General features: G+C 43.5%; 1 pseudogene; it reads left to right on the plus strand.

Moving 5' to 3' along the window:
• The first annotated feature begins 632 nt into the window (after nt 1-632).
• LOC125322329 lies at nt 633-2,450 on the plus strand (annotated as a pseudogene).
• Nucleotides 2,451-5,582: the final 3,132 nt, after the last annotated feature.

Consider the following 5,582-nt stretch of genomic DNA (forward strand, 5'->3'; position numbering starts at 1 on the left):
TATTAAATGCACAAAACCATTCTGGTTTGGGATTTCCCTAAGCTGCAAATTATTGAAGACAAGAAAAATAGCCATGAGAAGAGTGGTATATGTCATACACTCTTCCTGAAAGAGTCATGTTTGGCTACTGCCAAGGTAAGGATAAGATTGCCATGTAAGCTCCTCTAGCCCCAGGAATGGACAGCAGCAGGGAGCTGTTGTATGAATGGGGAGGTGAACAAGTAAACCCCACCAGGTATTCAATGCTGTGTGTGCCCTGGACCTCCACAGCAGTCAGTAGTAGCTGCACCTCAGCAGCACTACACTCCTAAATTTCTCAACTTTGGAGCAGTCACCTCTTTCTCCATTTTTTAACTCCTCAGAAGGGGAAAATTTTGCAACATAAATATCATGAAGACGTAAATAAATGAAAGTTTTAAAATGGCCCAGCATGGAAAAAAAAAATCCTGTTGTAGCAAAACCCAAATTTGCAGCTATGCATCTGATGGAGGGGGGCCTTTACATGCCAAAGGCTTGGAGATCTGTCAAATGAAGACCTTCAGGCTGTTGTTTTTAATGCTCGGTTTTTGCTAAAACATGCTAAGAGCCCAAATGGTAGGAATGCATAAACATTATGCTTGGTGAAAAAAACTTAGTACCTTTTCCCCTGTATAAGAGCAAGCAAGAGAGTGTGAAGTAACAAAAACCTGAAGTATCAATTTCTTCTTATTAAGGCAGAGTTTCTTTCATTCCTGCTGCTTAGTGTTCCCTGAGGTTGAGTGAAGAGTCCTGACAATTCAATCATTCAGCTCTTGAGCTGCTATAGAAGTTCACATGTACAGCAGTATGAATTGCCATTTTTTCTTCATCAGTTTGTATGAGGAAAATTTAATTACACGGCCTGTCTGGGAGAAATATTCTGAAGTTAAGGAGGAAACTGTACTGGATGTCTTACGTTGTCTTGTTCTGCATTGCTGCCCAGATGCCCAGACACCATTCCCGGAGGCATTTAAAAGCATGCAAATGTGGCACTTGAGGACATGGTTTAGTGGTGGACTTGGCAGTGCTGGGTTAATGACTGGCCTTGATGATCTTAAAGGTTTTTTCCAACCTAATCAATTCTATGACTCTAAGCCCTCATATTCTGAGTTTGAAATGATCATTTGTGAAATGCAAGAGAGAACACTGTCATGAGCTCCAACAGCTGACTTTCTCTGAAGTCTCTCTCAAATCTCACAGAAACATGAGGTAATTCTGAAACACAGGTTTTCCATCCCCAGGACTGTCCCCAGGACTGGCCCACGCCACCTGCTGCCCTGGGGCTACAGCAACCTGCAGCCACGCCTTGTTCGAAACACACTGGTGCAAGCAAAGTTCAAGGTAACCTCATGGATCAGGGTCATACTACTTTTCAGCACCTGCCCATGTGTATGCTAGCACACAATGCCTCCCTGCATGGCAGAAATGCCCTCCCCTGCTGCTGACATAGCTCCAGACATGCTGTTTCCTGCCACAGGGAACTCTGCCTCCATGGCTGTCAAGATCCCAGCTGAGAAATCTGGGAAATGCCAGAGTGAGACACACCATTCTAAAAGCGTCCTGTACCGGATCCTTAACAAAGAGCATGGAAGTGAGACCTAGTGGCACCAGCAGCACTGCAGTCCCCACTGCTCCACAGGAAGCAAAGGCTGCCCTTGTTTGGGCAGGAGAAGAGTTGTCCTGAAAACACCAGAAGCCACATGCAGAAAAGCTTCTGAAGTGCTGGTGAAGACTTCAACTTTTATTAGAAACTTACCTTCCTTTTATCACATGCCTTGGGAGGATCAGTTTGTCCTCATACAACAGAACTGGGCCCCTCTTTGTGTTCTGGGTGTGGCACAAGAAGGGGTGGATTTTGACCTGAGAGAGATTCCAGCCATTAGTTTATTGAAAAAAATCCTCTTTGTCAGTCTTTGACAGCTATGAATGAACTGGGCAGCTCATCAGCAGGAGCATCTTTAGCAGAAGTTCAGAAGATGAAGAATTTATTGTGGAAATTCTGGGACCTGGACATAAGTGCAAAATAATATGCCTCTCTTAAAGGAATTATTCTTTTTAATTCTGCTAAGTCCTCCAAGAACTTACATAGATGATTATGTGCCTAGAAAGATATTTGACATTTTCATTTACATATAGACAAATGTTTAGTTTTATTCTTTTCTATGAATGTAGTTAAATGTTCTCAAAAACCTGTATTCCACTATTTAACGGTTTTTCTGCCTGATGTGGTTTATTTTGGTTCCTTTGACATGTGCAGTAGGTCACTCACTGTAAGCCAAAACAACCTCTATTAGACAAATTTTAAGTCATAAAGAATTAACTGTGTCACTTCAAACTGATTTCCAGTTCAAAGGTAATAAAGCAGCCACACCCTCACTTCACAGCAAAGGAGAGATGGTACCTGGGTACGTGATGTGAACATCAGAAGTATTTTAACAGAGGCTCCCTCACTGGAGGAGAAGATAAAATAACCATCTGACTTTCATCAGTGAGGAAAAGGATGCTGTGTTGAGGTTACACAGCCTTTATTTATTTATATCCTTTTATTTATATAATTTAGTATGTCTACATTGAAACCCTGGCACAGCAGTCACAGAGCAAACTAGGACTACTGATTGCATCCTCTCGCTTCTGATGGCAAGTTCAAGCTCCTTAGGAAGGAAGGTTGCCTCGGTCAGCACCATGGAGTGCATGAGTCAGTAAAAGCTGAGCTCTAAGTACACTAAAGTAAATGGAAAGACTTATTGACTCCAGCTTGCGCTGGCTCAGACCCCTGGCTCCTTCCACAGCAATCACTGCTCTTGGCTGCACTGTCAGCAGTGTGCTATACTTGGGACTGCACCAAAAGGATACTTGAATGCTTCGGTTGTTCCATTATATTGCTCGTGGTGGATGGTTTATAGGCTGCTCAAAGGCTGTGTGACTTTATATTTGTTTCCAATGGGATTCAAATTCTGATTCTTGAGGTGTAATGTCATCCAGATGCTTGGTATTGCCTTGAGTGTCTATGCTGCAGCATCAAACCAGCAGAGTTCATTTCAGTGCAAACTTTTTTCACAAAAAAATCAGGCTGAAAGAAACCACTGGTTATATCCAGGGGGATGATAAGAGGAGAAAGGCCTCATCTACAGCAGCTTACACAGTTTAACTAGCTAGCATTTTTATTGTCTCTGTGGGTAAAATGCAATTTTCACCTAAGTAGAAAGTAGCAGAAGCAGGGTTATGTTCTGGATTTGTGCCTTCTAAGGCCTGCTGCTTCCCCCGGGTGCTGTATGAGAGAGCCAGCAGCCCTTGATTCTGTCTGCAAGCACATTCCACAGTGTCATTCAGCTCTTAGGTGGGATGACCCTATTCTCTGGAATATTTCTCCATGAGCTGCAGAAGGCAGCCTGGAGAACTTCAGTTAATCCTAGATTCAGTGAAGCCTCCATATGAAACAGACTCACCATCTAACTCTGGGCTGAAACAGGTACTCAGAGTTTATACACAGCCCAAACCACCCTTTGCTGCAAACAAAGCTGTTGTTTCACAATTACTATTTTTAATAGTTTTTCAACACTTTCCACCAAACTCAGAAAATGTTTTCTACATATTTGCAACACATTTTCAAATTTTTCTGGTTTGGCTTGATGTTTGGCAAAATGTTAATATTTTTGCAGGCTTCAGTTCTAAGAGGATTTCAGGAAGCCACCAGCAGTGATAATGGTACAATTGACAATCCAAGAGAGCAACATCTCTCTTGGATTATGGAACCTCATAACCACCCTTAATGTTTTACTTCTTTTAAGACCACCAAAACTGACTGAAGCAATGGGGAAGGGCCAGGTACAGAGTAGTCCAGAGCTGGGTCATGAGCTGGAGTTCAACAGGACACCCAGGCATGCAGCTGTATCAGCAATTGCTTGGAAAAGAAGTATACAACTATGCAAAGCTTTGCTTGTACCCTGAGTGATCTCTTGTGACAAAGATATTGTGCTTACTATCATTAGAAAAATCCCCTTGGCAAGAGGGTGGCAGGCAGCATGATGGAGTGTAGGTCCTCCTGCTAGAATCATAGAATGGTTTGGTTGGAAGGGAAACTAAAGATCACCTAGTCCAACCCCCCTGTCATTAGGAGTGACACTATCCACTAGACCAGGTTCCTCAAAGCCCCATCCAGCCGGGCCTTCTGGCCAACTTCCAGGGCTGTGAATGTGGCATTCACATGTCTGGGCAAGCTGTTCCAGTGCCTCACCACTCCCACAGTAAAGGATTGCTCTGTACACATCTGGCCTAATCCTACCTACTTTCTTTCAGTTCAAGGCCATTCCCCCTTCTCCTATCACCACAGGCCCTTGTAAAAAGTCCCTTTCCAGCTTTCTTGTAAAGCCCATTTAGGTACTGGAAGGCTGCTATAAAGTCTTTCTAAAGCCTTCTCTTCCCCAGGCTGAACAACCCCAGCTCTCTCAGCCTGTGTTCATAGGAGAGGTGTTCCAGCCCTCTGATCATCTTCAGGGCTGTCCTCTGGAGTCATTCCAGCAGGTCCATGTCCTTCTTATGCTGAGGGCCCCAGAGCTGGAAATAACAACAGAATCTGTGCAGAACCTCAATGTGGGAGGCTCTGGCTGGGTTACTGATTGACCACATCTGGGCCAGCAACAACATGCGAAGAAGAAATTGTACACCCAGCCCCTGAGGGGAAACAGGCACCTCACATCAACAGAATGCAGACTCTCCAGAACATATTGGCATCCCTGCTCTTCCCAGGGGAGCTTTGGCTGGGTGGCTTTGGAGTGGTCTCAGTGTCTGTGGGTTAAGGGTCCAGCTGCAAGGCCTTCTCTACTAGGACCCAGGCAATAAGTCAGAGGAAGAAATAGGACTGTTCTGCCACACAGAAACAGCACAGAGTGAGGTGAAAACATTCTTGTGTTTTTGACAGTTGTCTGAAGAGCAATTGGGATTGCACAGTGAAGAGATGGGAACAGTGAAACACGGTGCTGTTATTATATCAGTGCCATAGATATACATATTTATGTGTGCATATATTCAAAAACTCCATCAAGGCTGTGACAGGGCTTTTGTTAAAAAAAAAGATACTCCTAAGAGAGTTACAGTTCAGCTGGAAACATGTGTTTTACTGAATATTATTACAACAGATCTCAGAATAAGAAGTGTCTCATTATATGTAAATTAAAACCAGTGTTTGGTTACATAGAAAAGAAGACCAAATGGGGAAATTAAACATATTTGAAGGGATATAAACTATTTCAACTTCATCCTGAATCCACAAAATCCTGACAATTTCCTTTCCATGAAAAATCTAATATTTGGAATCATCCTCACAGCTTGCAGCTGCTGGTAATCCTGGGGGAGATGATGACTTTTTCAAACTCTTCATTTCTGGCTAGCCAGGTTGCAGGTTTGGCTGACACTTCTTCTCCTCTGGAAGTGATGTTTAGGAAGAAGAGAATTGCTGAAGGCTGACAACAGTCAGCCAATTACAGACTTACAGAAGAAAACCCAACCAGGTTGGTTTTGCCCTGGTACAGGGCACGAGGCAAGAATGCTGAACTTCCACACTTAAA

This window comes from Corvus hawaiiensis, chromosome 3 (genome assembly GCF_020740725.1).
Source record: "Corvus hawaiiensis isolate bCorHaw1 chromosome 3, bCorHaw1.pri.cur, whole genome shotgun sequence".
In the NCBI taxonomy this organism is placed as follows: domain Eukaryota; kingdom Metazoa; phylum Chordata; class Aves; order Passeriformes; family Corvidae; genus Corvus; species Corvus hawaiiensis.